Here is a 19,399-nt window from a genome sequence, read left to right on the forward strand (position 1 = left end):
ATATGTAAATATCTAACTTTTGTTAATCTGCACCATTGCTGAGATGAATCTGTGATTTAGATCTGAGCTAATATAATGCATTTCTCCCAAGGTAGTTATTCTTGGTTATAATCATTCCTCATCTGAGGGATTTCAACTAAGGAGACTTGTCTGGAAATAGGTATTGGAACTAGAAAATCAGATTACGTGTTTGTATGTATATATAGATAGAGGAGAAAAGGGACAGGTTGAAAACAGGATGAAGAAGGAGGTATATAAGATAGACCTAAATCATATAGAATGTCATAGTAGTACTCTAAAAACTAGGATAACCCATACTCTTGTAATATTATAGGTCAATCGTCTTCAAGATAGAGATAAATGTGTCCCAGAGAACATGAGAAAAAAAAATCAGTATTTTTATTCATATTTTGCCTTGTACTTTTTCATCTGACATTTTTATAGAAAATAAATTAGTATTGTAGAAAATATAATTTTTATTAATAGTAATCTATATATTGACAAGACATAATTTGGGGAGATCATTGCCAGACTTCACCAATTAGCCTGTATCTGACAGCACTCACAGCAGACAAGTTGCAGAAAGACAGATTCCCTTCCAAGAAAAATATGCATAGTGAACAAGTTGTATTAGAACAATGGATATGAACTTACAACTCAATGGATTTGTTCTTATCACTGATAAAAATATAGTGAATCTGATTTAATTCCTTGTTGCTGATTTTTGAAGGCCTAGTTTCTAAATTTGTAGTATAGACCTAAATTCTAAACTAAGAGATTCAAATTTTGTGACTAATGGTAATAGAGTCATGAAAAACTTTTTTGTCTGCTTATTAAGAAATCAGTACAGAGTAGTAAATAAAATAAAAAACCTGGAATGAAGTGGTATTCTGAACTGGATGCTACAATCACATTCTGGTAAAAAGCTCTAGATAGTGGCAGTACAAGAATACACACTGTAAACTCACTATTTGGGAAGCATAGATTCCTGAGATGCCCATTTCATGTACACTCCAAAAGAGCACATATACAGATTCTCCAATAAATAGCAAATAAAATTTCTGCAGTAGTATTAGTAGAAAAACTATATAATATTTAGAACAAAATACAGTTTTAAATACACTTGTTGAAATCAGTCAATCTTAGGCAGAAATGTTCCCCACAAAAAAAAAAAAAAATAAATTCATTCTCAAAAGCATGAAAAAGCAATAGGAGTGATGGAATTAATTTTTTAAAAAATAGGAATTGAATTAAAGTAAATAAGAAAAAAACCAACAATGCTTGAAATATGAAAATCACACACACACACACACATAATTCTCACAAAGAAATGTAAAAAAGGGTATACATTTTCTATGTAAGTGTACTATGAAAGACTTTTTAATATCCAAGAATTTTAGTTTCATAGAGTACATTTAGATATATAAATTTTAACACAAATAAGAAAATAAAATCTTTTATGTGCTTGAGTTGTTGAGCACTAAAGTAAATTCATTTGTAGTTAATGAGTAATACTGTGTTTGCATTCCTTCATATATTTCTATTTGAATAGAACTATAGCTCAAGGTCAAAGTTCATAAAAATATTCTGAGTCATATAAATCCCTCAGAATAACTAGATGTTATTTGATTCTACCAGATTAACTAATCTTTTTCTTTGTTGAAAATAAGTCCAGATGCTTTTAACTAATCTTTTTCTTTGTTGAAAATAAGTCCAGATGCTTTTTTTTTTATTAAATCATCGAACCCAAAATATCAAAGTATGTTTAAAAAGTAGAAGGCTCTCATAAAAATGATCCAGGGGTCATAATTTGAATTTAATAGTATCATATAGTAATTTGTAATAATGAGCATATTATTTAAAATGACATAGTTTTTACATCTGTAAAATGGTGTTAAAGAATTCATCCTATCAATTTCCTTGCTGATGTTAAGTTAAATGATTCCTTTAAAAGACTATAAATTAGAAAGCTGTATTCAAATCTGCATTATGGTTAACATAATCTTGTAAAAAAAAAGTGAATATATTTACACAGAATTTCTTCAATGAGTATAATTCATAAAAAAGAACATTAATCAGATTCATTCTATCAGATTCTAACAGACACTAACTGAAGGCTTATTACCAATAAAGAAATAACTGTACATAAATAGTGAATATGGCTCAAAATGTTCAGAAAGCTTTCTCTTGCTTAGAATTTTCTAGTAGTTACAAATTCATTAGCATTATATGTAGAAACCCATCACCAGGTGGACTTTACATTGTGCTGCAGCCTCATCTTCCGTCTATATTACAAGCACTCAGAGAATCTAGATATAATTAACAATTTTTGTAGTTTTCAGAAGTGCCATGCTCTTTCTCACATTCCTAGCATTGTCCATATGATCCTCTTTCTTCCTTCCACAATATAAATCTAGTCATATAACTTCTCAAGGTAAGGCAAAAGCTTGACAGTGTCCTGTCCAAACACTTCAATATGCTACTTATTTCTCCATTTGCATTTCTGCTCTTCTCTTCATTATACTCTATGCTTCAGAGTTTATGTGCTATCCATTGAAGATGCAAGACATTGTCTTTACTGCTTCCAGACATTTACAATTAATATTTCTTCTTTTCAGAATAACTGCCTCCCATTCAATGGTTAACTCTTACTCATTGTCTTATTCTGCACAGGCTAAATTGTTGACCAGAAAAGAGTAGTGTATTTCCCATATCAAATTGTTATTTGGGGTAACCAAGAGATTGTTATGTAGATAGACAAAAAGAAACAAAGACAGTATATCTGTTAAAGCTTTAAATAGTACACATTATATGGAAATGTAGCAGTACTATCAGAAGTCTCTGATAAGGCATACTATTTTACAACAAATGTTTTTTATAAGCAGAAAGAGTACACTCAGAAATAATGATAAAAAGTATAGTACAGTATATGCATACACCAGTAACAGTCATTCATTATCATACAATTATGTATACTTTTATATAACTGCCAGCACAGTAGGTTTGTTTATACCATCCTTGCCACAAACATATGAATAATGCACTGCAATACAACATATGACTGCTATGGTATCATTAAGTAATAGCAATTTTCAGCTTCATTATAATCTTATGAGACCATGGTCATATATGGGGTCTGTTGTTGATCAAAATATTATGCATCACATTACTGTATATAGATTCAATGCAATCCCAATAAAAAAAAACTAACAAGTTACTTTGTGTATAATAACAGACTTATTCTAAAGCTTATACGGAGAGACAAAAGATCCACAATAGCCAGCATAACACTGAAAGAGAAGAACAAAGTCAGGGTACTGATGAAAGCTATAATAATCAAGATAGTATGGTATTGGTGGCAGGACAGATCAATGGAACAGAATAAAGAATCCAGAAATAAACTCACATAAATACAATCACCTGATCTTTGATAAAGTAACAAAGGCAATTCAATGGAGCAAAGATTCTTTCAACAAATGGTCCTGGAATAACTGAACATCCAAACACAAAAAAATTATTCTAGACATGGAACATACGTCTTTCATAAAATTAACTCAAAATGGACCATAGACCTGAATGTAAACTGCAAAACTTTAAAACTCTTAGAAGATAAACAGAACACCTAGATGACTTGGTGTATGGTGATGACTTTTAGAAATGACATCAAAGTCATGATCAGTAAAAGAAACGATTGATAAACTGGACTTCATTAAAATTAAAACTTCTGCTCGATGAAAAGTCAAGAGAATTAGAAAACACATTACAGGCTGAGAGAAAATATTTGCCAAAGACACATATGATAAAAAAAACAAAAAAACAAAAAAACCGTTATTCAAAATATGCCAAGAACTTTTTAAGCTCAGCGATAATTAAAAATAAATAACCTGATGAAAGAATGGGCCAAAGATTTAACACCCTGGGCTGAAGAAGACATGCAAATGGAAAATAATCATGTGAAAAGATGTTCTGCACATATGATGAGGCAAATACAAATGGAAACAAAACAATAAGATACAACTACATACTGATTTGCATGGCCCAGACTCAGAACACTGTAAACCAAATGCTGACGAGGACGTGGAGCAACAGAAACTCTCATTCATAACTGGTGGAAATGCGAAATGGTACTGCCTCTTTAGAAGGCATTTCTCTGGTTTCGTTTAAAACTACAAAAGAGTTAAAATCTTATGCTCACACAAAAACCTGCACACAGATGTTTGTAGCAGATTTATTCATAATTGCTAACACTTGGAAGCAATGAAGACATCCTTCAGTAGATGAATGGATAAATAAATTGTGATAAATCTGGGCAACAGAATATTATTCAGCACCAAAAAATTGAAAAGACATGGAGGGATCTTAAATGCATATTACTAAGTAGAAAGAAGCTGATTTGAAAAGATTGCATACTGTATGATTCCAACTATATGAATTTCTAGAAAAGGCAAAACTTTAGACAGTAAAAAGTTCAGAAAATTCATTGGTTTGCAGGGTTTGGGGTGGGCAGAAAGATAAATTGGCAGGACACAAAGGAATTTTAGGGTAGTGAAGATATTCTGTAGGATACCAAAATGATGGGTACATGCCATTACATGTTTGTCCAACCCACAGAATATATAACATTGAGAGTGAATCCTAATGTAAAATATGGACTCTGGGTGATTATGATGTGTCAGTGTAGGTTCATCAATTGAAACAAATGTATTCTACTGATGGGGATATTGATAGTAATCAAGGCTATGCATGTGTAGAGGCAAGGGGTATGTGGGAAGTCTCTGTAACTTCTTCTCCACTTTCCTCTGAGCCTAAAACTGCTCTAAAAGTAGTTAATTAAATAAGTAATAAAACATGCTATCAACTGGAATAAAATACTTGCAAGTCTCATGTCTAACAAAGGTCTCTATCCTTAACGCGTAAAAAACTCTAAAAAATAATCATAAAAATAAAATAATTAGAAAATGGGAAAAAGATATGAACCAACCTTTTACTGAAGAGGATATACAGATGACAAAAATATGCTCAACTTCATCAGCCATTAGGGAAATAGAGTTAAAACCATGATAAGATACTACTACATACCTATTAGAAAAGATGATTTTAGAAATTCTGACAGTAACAAATGCTGATGAGAATTCATAGCAACTGGAACACTCTCACATTGCTGGTGTCAATGCAAAGTAATAAAGGCACTCTAGAAATTGATTTGGCAGTTTCTTATAAAAAATATGCACATATCGTATGACCCAGCATCTTTCTCCTAGTGACCTACCCTAGGGAATTAAAAATTTATTTTTAAAAAAATCCTCCACCCAAATGTTTATAAAAAATTCCATTCATAATCACCCCAAACTGAACCAACTCAAGTACCCTTTAGCAGGTGAATTTACAAACTGTGGTATATCCAGATGATAAAATGCTACTCAAAAAATAAAAATGAACATACTATTGGCACACAGAACAACTTAGATGAATCTCAGGGGTATTATGCTGTGTGAGAGACTACAATCTTAAAAGGTTACATACTGTGTGACTCGATTTATGTGACATTCTCAAAAAGACAAATCGATAGGGATAGAGAACAGATCAGTGATTGCCAGGGCTTGAGGGTTGCAGAGGCTATATCTGTAGAGAGGTAGAATGAGGAATTTTTGTGGGGAGGAGAGATCAAACTGTTTTATGTCCTGATTATGATGGTGGATATACAAACGTATGCAGGTAATAAATTTATAGGATTGCATCTGCAAAGAAAGTGACTAAATTTTTCTATGTATAAAATATATATGCAAAGATACTTTATGGGATCATAGAAGGTATTTAGTTTATTCCGTATATGATCAGGCCTTGGCTTATAGTTTAAATCAGTTGCCTAAAATTATACAATCATGTAAAAATAAAACTGAGACTTCCTTTAAAGTTTTATTGACATAAATGCTAGGAAAAGCATGATGCTTCCTAAAGCCTCTATTTTCTCTGTACTGTATTACTTTATGTCAACTGTTTTTCATCATTCAACTCTATTAATTATTTAAAAATATTTGTTGTAAATGGTAAGTCCTCTGATAATCTTTAAGTTAGAAGATAAATTAAAATTATCTTTAGTGATATTTTTCTCCTACCTTGGCATTGCAACTATCACACAAAACATACTATCAGATTTTTCAACTTGTTTTATATCAGTGAGTAGTGAAAAAAGATGAGCCTTTCCATGACGTTCTGATTGATCATAAATGCTGGAACAATCTAGGGAAAGCAGAAGAATGAGACAATTGGAAATACCTCAACATCTCTAGAATTTGCCAAACGCTGAGTCAAAGATTCATGAGAGAAGAAATCATTTGCTTCCAGCTCATGATTTGAGTCATCTTCTGCTCACTCAGCCATTTCAAAGAAGGAATTGCAACAACTAGAGCCACAGAGCAGTTGGAAGTCACAGTTTATCTTTGGGTGGTTAAAAATCAATTGTAGTGAAAAAGAAACAAGGACAAATAGAAAGTACTGGCCTGACCAAATAGCAACAACAAATAACAGTTTTAAAATGTTGTTGGCAAAGAAAGAAAAAAATAGAAACAAGACAGAGAAAAGGACTATTAAAAAGCAGAAATAGATGCAGAGAAAATAAAAATAAATAAGCAATTAAAAGATGTAATTATAACTCAATAGCAAATATACTGGCAGACCTCCAGGGAAGAGACAGAACAAAAAGATATTCTTGTGCATGTTCCAAAAAGCTTTGATTTAGGAAAATATCAGATTTTAAAAGAAAGAAAATTTAATCCAATGATTTAGGTACCTAAAAGTAAAAAGCATACATCAAGCTAAATTAAATTTAATTATACTATGACTGAGCAGCTTGGGACACTCGTGTGATTGTTTCCTAATATTCAAACAAAATTGAAAAAAAAAATAGAATAGGAAGGAAAAGCTATTTTTCATTTGCAATTTGCAAGATATTACTTAACAGTTATTGTGATTCTCTGAAGATTAGTATACCTACCTACTTTAGGTGTTTAAAAAATAAAAAATGGAAAATAAGCTAAAACATAAATTCCATGAGCATAGAGATATTTTTCTGTTCATTAATTTATCCTACATATTTAAAAAAGTGCCTGGCACATAATAAGTACTTTAAAATAGTTAATTGGAACTTATTTTTGGTAAGCAATAGATATTCTAATTACACATTGCACAGTAATTAAGAATACTAGCTTAAATGTCACTTCTGTTTAAGGTAATATGGAACACTAAGTTCTCTTAATAAAAATTAATCAACTAAAAGTGGTAGGTAAAATATTGTAAATATTCTGGAAATTATTTAGAGCATGTATAATAGTAAGAAATTATTAAACCGACATTGAAGCCAAAAATTTAGAAAGATACGCAGAACACTGAAGCTAACTTCTTTTGCCTTGAAAGCATTTGCAATCAATATAATAAGATCTTAAGTTTAATGATGACCAGAAATACAAAAGATTGAAAACAAAGTCAAGGGAGAATAATAGAAAAATCTTCCTCCACGAAGTTAGGACTCCAAAGGACTCTTATGTTAAGATGAATTAGAAGTAAATTCATATTTACTGCTGTGATAGCCCTTCAGAATTTGGGAAAGACACCAATCAACACGCTAAAGAATTTCACTGAATCCCAATCAAGATGAAAGAGAAAGGGAGAGAAGAGAGAGGGAAGGAGACAGAGAGGGAGGCAGTGAGGAAGAGAGACAAATAGAAGGGAGGAGGGGGAAAGGAATAAATTCTCACCTAAACATAAAGAAACTGCAGAAAAACAGAGTCAACAGAAGATGTAGAAATCAACCAGATAACAAATAAAAAATCATTTTCATGGAGCAACAGATTGACAGGCACTAAAAAATTGAATATAGCAATGTAAAAAATACTATATTTTCATTAAATTGGGCTAAATCTCAGGTTCTCAGAGATTTAAGATTTACTTAACATCAGAAGCCAATCAAGATGAATCAACCTATTAAGAGGAGAAAAAATTACAAAATTATTTTAATAAGTGTAGAAAAGTATTTGGCAAAATTGTTTCTTGATTTGTCTGGTGAAAGATGGGGGTTGTATAATCTGCCTTTATATACTTCAATAAAAATTCTATTTCTCACAAAATAATTGAAATATCTGGTATATCTGGGTTGACGTTCTCATTTTACACTATCTGTGCTATTGTAATAACAGCAAATCCTTACACCAGGCTTTGCATGTGCCAGTTCTCTTTTAGACACTTTCAATATATTAATTAATCCTCTTCCCAAATATGAGATAAGTAAATATATTATTTCCCATTTACAAATGAAAGATCTAAGTTAGAGAAAGTTTAAGTACCTGCCACATTTTATAGAAGTAAGTGATAAAGCTTAGATGTAATACATATTCAACCTGCATGAGAGCTCTAGCACTGTACTGCCTAACTCATCTTTCTGATCAGTAAGTGTGACATATTAGTACCTACCTCTAGATTTATTTTGGAGAATTAAATAAGTAAAGCAATAGCACATAGTCTAACCAATGTAATAATCACAAAATAATATGCCCTGGAGATATACAGAAGAATCATTGGCCCAGATATGATACTGATTCTCATCATTTGCCTTCTGGTTGAAATTTAAGGTTAATATATACGATATAATTAGCAAACAAAATAGATATCACTTTCTATTCAAATGGATAAGTCATATCATAACAGTTATGTTAAAGTTTTAAAGTAAAGGATGCCTATTTTCCTATTCAGCTCACACAATACTTTATATTGCTCTTTAACACCCATTGCTTTCTAGTTCATATTTGTAACTATACTGTAGCCGCCCTCCCCGTCGATAGGGAATATGTTCCAAGATGCCTAGTGAATGCTTAAAACTATGGATAGTACCAAACTTATACTATGTTTTTTCCTACATATACCTACCTATGATAAAGTTTAATTTATAAATTATGCACAGTAAGATATTGCCAATAACTAATAATAGTATAATTATAATAATATACCATAATAAAAGTCATGTGAATGTGGTCTCCCTCTCAAAATATCTTATTGTATTGTACTCACCTTTTCACTAAAGGAAATACTTTATGGCTTCTCTTTGGCATTTATGAATTGCCAATATCACTACACTTGTGCTTTGGGGCTATCAAGTAAAATAAGAGTTACTTGAACACAAGCACTATGATACCACAACAATCTGATACTCCAGATGGCTACTAAAGGATGAAGGGGGCTGTTAGTAGTATATATAGTGCAGAGATGCTAGACAAAGCGATGATGTCCCAGGAATGAAGGAGCAAGTGGGAGATTTCATCATATAATTCAGAATCATACTCAATTTAAAACTTAAGAATTTCTGAAATTTTACATTGAATGTTTTAGGATCATGGTTAACTAGGGTAACAGGAACCACAGAATGTGAAGACACAGATATGGGATACTACTGTATATTTTTCATGTGAAATTTTAAGCTTTTTAACATTCTAAAAGTAAGCTGGGAATAATATTTGATCAATCTTGGAACTTCCAATGATTTCTAGAGTGATTACTGACAAATAATAATTATTAAGTATATAATGATTAAAAAAATGAATCAAGACGAGCACAGTAAGAAAATCAAAATTGGGCTTTTAACTGATATTTTAAAACTTTAGCTAGGCAGAAAACAAAAGTATTTCCTGTTTGTTTTTTGTTTTATTTTTTTTCAGATCTATTATGCCAACATTTTTATGAAGACAATATAGAGGATTTGAATTTCAGCCATAACAAGTAGGTTGTAAGCAGGCTTCCAGAAATTTTTTCAATACTTCAGTCTTATATTCTTCTAAATTGATATAAACTGATGTTGTGTCTTTATACAGACAATGATATTAAAGGTCCATTTTGGTATCATTAATGAAAAGAAAAAGATACCATTACAAAGTGTTTTGAATATAGAAAAATAATCCAAGTGGAAATTATCCTTTAGTTTAAATCAAATAAATTGGAGTTCCCTAAGCATTTTCATGTTCGTTTTAAAAATGCCTAACTGCAGTCTTTAAAGCAATGTTGCACCTGCTAATGTCACGCTGAATACCATATGCATATGCAAGCTCTTTCTTTAGGTTCTCTTCTAAAATTGGTAATATTCTACCCTAGAGATAGGAAATTCTAGGAGAAAAATACCAAGGCTGAGACATTTTTTTAAAATTTAAAAGCAGATGTGCTTTTCAAAGACATTCCTTTCTCATCATGCGTATGGCTATGCAATTAAATAAAATCTGGGCTATGTTAAGGGGAGGAAAGCATCCACATTACAGACACCAAAAATGTTTTAGCTAACTAGTTAACCTCAGAGAGGTACAACTATAGGCCCCAGTAGTGTTTCTATAGAAAGCTAGAGAACCATCTTCCAGAACTTGGCAATGCAGTCAAACTCTGAGGATAAAATGAACACATATCAATATGAAATGAAAAACTTTAATGATATGCTGAAGTAATACGCCCTATGAAAGATTGTACTCTGTGTGAGAATTAGGAAACCTAAGAGATAATCAAGTGCAACTAAGGTAGTGTTACAAGACTCTATAATCAACAAACCAGGACAGTTCATGCTTTGAAGCACCAAAGAACCTGAAATTATAAAACAATTAAAATCAATAATTGCTTTCACAAATAAGCTGAGCCTTGAGAAATGGGTGATAATTCACCAGGTAAACTTGCTGAAAGAACTTTCCAGGGGAAAGTAAATATTGATTTTCACATTCATTTTGTGCAATATATTTGTTTCTTTTATTCTCAAAACCATGTTTCACTCAAAATCATGTTTATACAATTCAATTTGTCCAAATAAATTCTAGTTAATCATAAATTCTGATTTGGTAGAGTAAAATTTATGAAGATCTTTCTATTCTTCGACTTGAAGCAGATTTCATTAAATAGTATTTTGGTCAATGCCACACAGTAAGACAGAAATTGTAATAATAGTTATTTAAATATTAGAAATAAATTATTTCTTGAAATCTACTAATAATGTAGATTTTCAAGAAAATTATTTTCTTCTCTATGGTTATGAGAAAGTCAGGATTATACACCTACCTTCTTGACTCAAACTATCAACACCTCTACTGCTCTGGGTTTATACTTCTTCCATGTCATTCAAAAATTAAGAAATTATTATTATAACTTCTAGAATGCAAATTGATCATCTAGAATTTCTTTAAAATTGGCCCTTTTAATGACGTTCATAGAAAAATATTCCAGAAAATATAGTTATTGGATTTCAGAAGTTAAATAAAATTTTCTGAAGAAACAGTAATTCTCTGAAAAACAGTTTGATTTTTAAAGGAAATTAGTAATTTATATCGAATTTATGATGGTCTTTTATTAAGCAGATTGCACTCTCTAACAAGGCCAGTCTCTTCGAAGTCATGATCTGATAGGTTTAGTACTAGAGTCTTATTTACAAAGAATAAGTTTTGCTACAGCAAGGATTATAGCCTTGTGTCTTTTAATTTTGTATATGTGAAGATTATGACTTATATTTAGAATTATTTTTGATGAATCCAAGGAATGTTTTTAGTTTTTTTGGAGTCGTTTGTTCTCAGAGATATGTATATCCAATTTTTAAAAAGATCTATGTTAGAAAGCATCTGATTTGTTTCCCAGCCACAATAAAAGCAGACTGTTAAAACATTAGTGCCAAAGCAAAGGCACTATTTCCATGACTGGGATATTTATTATCTTGATTATAATTACATTAACATATTTACATTACCATTAACTACAAAATGCTGATATTTTAATACAACAGATGAACATGAAAATTAAAAGATGATAAAATAGTTCATGTTGACTTTTTCATATTTAGTAATTGAGCTTACTTTGGTAAATTTCTTTTTTAGTTTTTAATTATATCTTAAATAGTGATTATGACATGTAACTCCTTTTGGAAAATAAATGACTTAAATTGACCTACTTTAATTTTATTCATTATCTCTAACTGTTATTAAAACCTGTATTTGACATATGTGAATATTATTTGATCTTTTCAAACCACATTCATTCTCATTAAGAAAGCCCCAAGACATTTTCTTTCAGAATATTTTTTAAATATTCTGAGATTTTACTAGTTATGTGAAATATGACAACACTTTCAAGTTCTTTATTATGGTTTCCTTCTACAGCAAGAACCAATTATTCCACACATATTAATGCCTGGTTTTGAACTCAATATTCAAGCAATTAGTATCTGTATCTATAAATTAATACATTTATATTCCTAATATAGTTTTAATCATACAAAATGAATAGAAACTGTCTTTTGGGTGCATTAATGTTAAAGGTAAAGACTGTTTATTTGATATTAAAGCTCAATTAAACTACAGTTTAGGAAAAGTGAAAGTAAATTTTTGACACTCTTCTGGCTGAATCTAATTTCTAGTTCTTCATGAAAGAGGATAACTAAAGAAACATTCATATTACCTTTCAAAAGAAACATGTCTATTTTAGACAAATTGCACTTGTTTTTATATTTTTATACCCAGTAATTGCTGACAAAGATGTTCACATAATGACACATAATCCACTAAAATCATTTGAACCTTAGTATAAGCTTTTTAACTTTGAATTAAATAATATACTCAGCCGTGAAAAATGTTTTTAAGCACTGACAAATATATTTATATCTATCAGTCTAGACAGATTCATACACTTCTGATTATGCTATGATTGATGTAGAGATTATCATTTTAAAATGAATTTGTCTGATATCTTAGCAATATCAGAAAAGTGCTTGTGCTACTCCTTGACATATTTATAGTAGTAGAAAAGTAAGTGCTAGTACAATTGTAAGTCCATAAAACAGCTTTGATGAAAATTGAAATTATTTTATTCACATTGTTTTTTATTGGGTTGGCTCATATGAGTAATATAACTGCATTTCATAAACCTAAATTCATTTTTTCTATGTGCCATTTATGACCACTCGGATAGACCCACTTACAAGTTTCATATAAGTACTCATGTTGATGAGTAATGGCCAGACAAGATGAAAGGACATGTTAGAGAGTATGACACACTTTCCATACTTTCCCTCAAATAGTATACTGCTCACAGGCCAGGCCATCATAGCTCAAATACAATGATCCGATGATGTTGTTCAAATCCACTGTGGAAGGCACCACTTCCCTGAGGAATAATAAACTCTTCCAGCCCTTACTACCTTCCTAGGAAAATAGATGAGCGCAAAAATGCACAAAAACTGAGCCCACTGTGAGATCCACATGAAGCAAAATTTCATTGATAAAAAAAATCTACAACAACAACAACAACAACAACAACTATAAAAAAAATCTTCATTAATTACATAATCCCCTTCTCTGATAGACCACAGTGATGCTTTGAGTCTACAGAATTGGCGTCCAGTAATTCTTGAGAATTCTGATTATTTTTCCTTCGCTAATCCAAGAGCACATTACAGGTCCCATTAGAAATGGTTAGAAGGATGACTAACATTATAAATTTTTGAAGAATTGCAAGAATTGTACTCAAAGGTACCTGACCTCTCTTATACTGAAGAGGCTATGTGAACTGGAGCTCTCCTTATAAATATGTATGTATATATGTATGTATGTATGTATGTATGTATGTATGTAGATATATATACATATATCAGTAATGGTAAATGGTCTGCTCCTCACAAGATAGGTGATTAAATCTTAATTGATAAATCCTCTTCAGAATTCCAAACTTCCTAAATCTGTTAATTCCTTCCTCTATAATACACAAAGGACTATTGGGCATTTCAATTCCATATACTGTAGACTATGGTTGTATTCATATTTCAGTCAGTTGACAAGCAAACAGTTAGAGACATTCTTAGCCCATCAAGCTGAAGCACTGAATCCAGAATCTCAGCTTTAGAGGGCTAAATCAGAAAATCTGGCCTGATCCAACTTTATCTTACTCCCACAATCATAAAATCTATTTCCACACCTATTTCCAAGTATTCTGCCTATATAAATTGGCTAAATCATGCAAAAGTTTTAATGTATATCACACCTTCTTACAGGTCTTATTTTGAACTTCATTCTTTAGAGCCTGCTGTAAAGTCTGGGTATAGTTCTAAAATGGAGGTCAGTAAACTATTAGTACAGCACATGAAGAAAATTTGTTTTTGTAAATAAAATGATACTGGAATACACTCGTACTCATTTGTTTATATATTATCTATGGCTGTTTTTGCACTGAAACAGCAGAGTTGAGTAGTTATGACAGAACTCCTTTCTAGACTTTCATAAAATACTAATTATTTGTCTTTGAAGAACACATAAAGAGCTTGGAAGTCATCGCTCCAGTCCTTATGACAAGAAAAAGATAGACACACTGAAAATCAATGATTTTTCTTGTATACATCAGAGAAGAGAAATTTCAGGGTAAAATACCACCATAAAATCAGCAGAAACAGGCTCATTCTGAAAGACACAGCCGTATTTGTTTATGTAGAATAGAAGCTACTAAACCATAAACTGGTAAGAATATTTAAATGGCAATTATGAAGAACTGATGGAGTCTGGGTAGAGACTAGTTTGAGAGTGAGAAAGTCTAGAAAGGAGAAAGGAGAAGTATGATCTTCGGCAGGAAGAATGGGGGGACACGGTTTCCAGGGCTTTGCTTTTAGGAACCCAATCATGTTCTTGTGGTGAAGACCATTCACAGTTCTGGCAGGGGCAGGAGAAGAATAGATATTATGAAATATGCCCAAAGCATTTTTCATAACAAAAGTCTAATCTCCAAGAGAAAAGACATAGCCAGAACACTATCCCAGCTATGGGTAAGTCATCATATGTACCCCAACCCTCTTTATCCCTCTTATCTCACCAAAAGTGTATGTTGGAGAGTGAGAGGTGAAGGGCAAGTGGCATAGTCAACAGAGGTTAGGAATTAAATTGGGAAAAAATGCAGCCAGTGAAGGGAGTAGGAAGGCAAGAGAGAAGGAAGCAATCTCACTTGGGAATTATGAGGTCACATCCTAAAAGCACAGACCCACTAATTGATGTAATTTAATTGTTAGGATTATGGACTGCTCTCTCTCTCTCTCTCCCCAAAATCTTAACAAAACAAGGCTCCAGGATAATAGTAATGGATTATTGCTGAAAGGCCTGCTAGACACAGACTCTGTCTCCAAGGAGGGGAATTTATAGATGCTCAAATCAAGAGAAGTGACAAAAACAAGAAAAGCAGAAGATTTGTAAGCCTCTAGTGCATATAGTTACAGCAAATATTACACACAGATCAACACATATTTTAACATGAATCCTCATATACTATCCCATTTGCCTCAGTTCCTATTATCCAAAATAACATTTCTGCCTTTTAACAAAAAATTACAAGGCATGTCAAAAGGCATTGGAAAACACAGTCTGAAGGATTAATATGAGCATTAAAACTAGATTCAGGTATGACACAAATGCTAAAAGTACCATACAGGATATTAAAAATACCTATGGTTAATACATTAAGAGCTATAATTAAAAAGAAGAGATTATGCAGGAGCAGATGGGTAATATAAACAGAGAGATGGAAGCTCTAAAAAGAATCAAAAGGAATCACTAGAAATCAAAACACTGTAACAGAATTTTAAAATGAGATATATAGACTCAGTAGTGCACTTGAGAGGAATAAGAAAAGAATCACAGAGCTCGAAGATATGTCGACAGAAATGTTCTCAACTAAAATGCAAACAGAATTAAGAAAGAATGAAAAGAAAATCCAAAAGCAAAACAAAGTATCTACTTCAAAAGGTGTAATATATACATAAGTGAAATACAAAAAGGGGAAGAGAAGGAAGGAGAAAAAATTTCAAGTACTAATGGCAAGATTTTGCTAAATTAATGACAGACATCAAACAACCTATCCAAAGAACTTACACTACACCAAGCAGAATACCAAAATATATATACCTAAGCATATCATATTTAAACTATAGCAGACTAAAGTTACAGAGAAAACCTTAAAAGAAGTCAGAAGAAAAAAATGCATTACCTATATAGGAACAAAGATAAGAATTACAGTGGAATGATTATCACAAACAATGCAAGCAAGGAGAAGAGTAAAATATTTATAGTGTTAGGAGAAAAATCAACTTAGAATTCTATATATAATATTATTCTTCAACAGTGAAGGAGAAAAACTTTCTCAGAAAAACGAAAAATGAAAATTCATCACTAGCAGATATCCTGCAAAAAAAGTTTAAAAAAATTATTCTGTGCAAAAGAAAAAGAGATTATAAATTTGGATCCACATAAAGAATATAAGAGTTTCAGAGAAAGAATAAAGAAATAATAGTAGCAATATATTAGGTGGCTATAGTATAAGAATACATGAAATAATGAGAGCAATATCACAAGAGATAGGATGAAGGTATTGGGCATACTTCATTATAAGGCACACACACTACACATGAAACTATAATTTGGAGGTAGACTTTGATAAGTTTAAGATATATATTATAAACACTAGATGAAACACTAAAATATTGAATTAATATTTGAAGAGAAGAAATAAAAAGAAAATATGTAAAATGCTGGTTTACCACAAGAGAAAACAGAAAATGAGGGAGGAAAGTAATAAAGAATAAATATAAAGAACAAGAAAAAGTTATAAACATGTTAGATATTAATCCAACAATATAAAAAAATCACTTTAAATATGAATGCTCTACAAATACCATTTAAAAGAAAGATTTTCAAAGTGGATTCAAAAAGAACACCCAACTATACGTTGTCAACAGAAAATCCTCTTAAAATTTAAAGAAACATATAGGTTAAAATAAAGGATGAAAAACAATACAATATGCCAACACTAATCAAAATAAAGCTAGAATAGCTTTCATACAAATTTCAGACAAATCAGACTTAAAGAAGAAGGATTGTCATGAAGAGTAAGGACTGTTACATAATTGAAAAAGAACTTAATGATAGTGTCAAAATAAATGATAGTGACCAAAAAAATGACAGAACTATGAACATAAATATGGACATCCACTATCACATTTGGAGACTTTAAAACCATTTGTCAAAATTACATTAAAAAATAATTAAATCACATCAATACAAAATAGTCAACAAAGCAAAAAGAAAGACTGCAAGAGAAAAAAAAAAATCAAAAGAACTATCAGACTAACAGAAAATGCCAATAGTAAATAATTTCCTATCAATAATTACTTTAAACATACAAGACCCACTTGTATTCTCTCTACAAGAAATGTATTTTAGATTTAAGCACACACAGGCTGAAAGATGGAGGGATGGAAAGATATTTCATGCAAATGGTAACCAGCAAAAAACAGGGTAGCTAAACATATCAAAGTAAACTTTAAGTTAAAAACTGTCACAAAAGATAAATAAGGACATCATATAATGATTAAAGGGTCAATCTATCAAAAAGATATAAAAATACAAATATATATGCATTCAACATCACAGAATAAATATATAAAGCAAATATTGACAGAACTAAAGGGAGAAATAGCAGCGAAATGATAGTAGTAGGAGACTTCAATATCTCACTTTGTCCAGGATCGTAACATCCAGATAGAAGATCAAAAAACAAACAAACAAACAAACAAAACAGGGGCTTGAATAACACTATAGACCAGATGAACCCACAGACATAAAAGCCAACAGCAGTGGAATACACATTCTTCTCAAGTAGACATGGACTTTCCTCCAGAATAGATCGTGTTAGGTTATAAAATAAGTATTAGAAAATTTAAGAAGATTGAAATCATACAAAGTATGATTTGTCCAGGTAAGCCTGGACATAATAGAATGAAACTAGAAATTAATAGTAGAAAAAAACGGAATATTCAGAAACATGTAGAAATCAAACAATATATTCTTGAATAATTATTGAGTCAAAGAAATCAAAAAGGAAATTAGAAAATACCTCAAGACATAAGAAAACAACACAAACAAAAAGTTGCAGTTGCAGCAAAAGCAGTACTCAGAGAAGTTCATAGTGATAAATTAAAAGAGGAAAAGAAAAAGATCTTAAACAACTTAGCTTTACACTACAGGGAATTAGAAAAAGAACATACTAAGCCTAAAGTTAGTAGAAAGAAGGAAATGACAAAAATTAGAGTAGAAATAAATGAAAGAAAAAAATAGAAAAACAATAGAAAAAAATTAATGAAATTAACAGTTGGCTTTTTGGGGCGAAGATAATAAAAATTGACAAACCTTCAGCTAGACTAAGAATAAAAATGGATAGACTCAAATATTTTAAAAATGAAAGAGGAGACAGTACAATTAATGTCACAGAATTAAAAAGAATCATAAGAAACTACTATTGGCAGTTATGTCAACGAACTGGATAAACTTGAAGAAATGAATAATTCTTAGAAATATAAACCTTCCAAGATCGAATCATGGACACATAAAAAGTCTAAACAGATCTATTACGAATGTATGTGAGTTCCAATTTCTTGACAGCTTTGACAAAATTTTTCTCTTTCTTTTCTTCTTTTTTAAATTATAGCTATCTTATGGGTGTGAAGTGGTACTTCATTGTAGGTTTGCTTTTCATTTCCCTAACCACTAGTGATGTTGAATATCTTTCCATACATCTGTTAGACATAAATATCTTTTATGAAAAAAATGTCTGTACCTGTCCTTTGACCATCTTTTAATGGGGCTGTTTGTCTTTTTATTATTGAGTTGTAAGAGTTATTTATATGTTCTGGACACTAGTCATTCATCAGATATATAATTTGTAAATTTTCTTTCAATATGTAAATTTTCTTTTAACTTTCTCGATAATATACTTTGATGTACAAAAGTTTTCAATTATTATGTGCAATTTATATATTATTTTTTTATTGTGCTTTTGGTGTCATAGCTAAGAAACATTATCAAATCCAATTTTATAAAGAATTATCCTTTTGTTTCCTTCTAAGAGTTTTATGGTGTTTACTCTTATACTTAAGTCATTAGCCCATTTAGAGTTAATTTTTGTTTATGGTACAAGGTAAGGGTCCATGTGACTATCTAGTTGGCTAGCCCACCACCATTTGTTGAAGAGACTATTCTTTTCTATTGATTTGTTTTGGTGCTCTTGTTGAAAATCAGTTGGCCACAGATGTACTGGTTTATTTCTGGATTCTCAATTCTATTCGTATGATCTATCTTTTTATTCTTGTTCCAGTCCCACATTGTTATGATTAGTATTGCTTTGTAGTAAGTTTTAAAATTGGATAAGGTGAGTACTCCAACTTCATTTTTCTTTCTCAGTATTGTTTTAGCTATTCTGGGTTCCTTGGGATTTCAAATAAATTTTAGAATCAACTTGTCAATTTCCTCAAATATGTTAACAGAGATCATGCCAAAGATTATGTTAAATCTTTAGATCATTTTGGAAAGTA

This window comes from Pteropus vampyrus, unplaced genomic scaffold, assembly GCF_000151845.1.
Source record: "Pteropus vampyrus isolate Shadow unplaced genomic scaffold, Pvam_2.0 Scaffold216, whole genome shotgun sequence".
In the NCBI taxonomy this organism is placed as follows: Eukaryota; Metazoa; Chordata; class Mammalia; order Chiroptera; family Pteropodidae; genus Pteropus; species Pteropus vampyrus.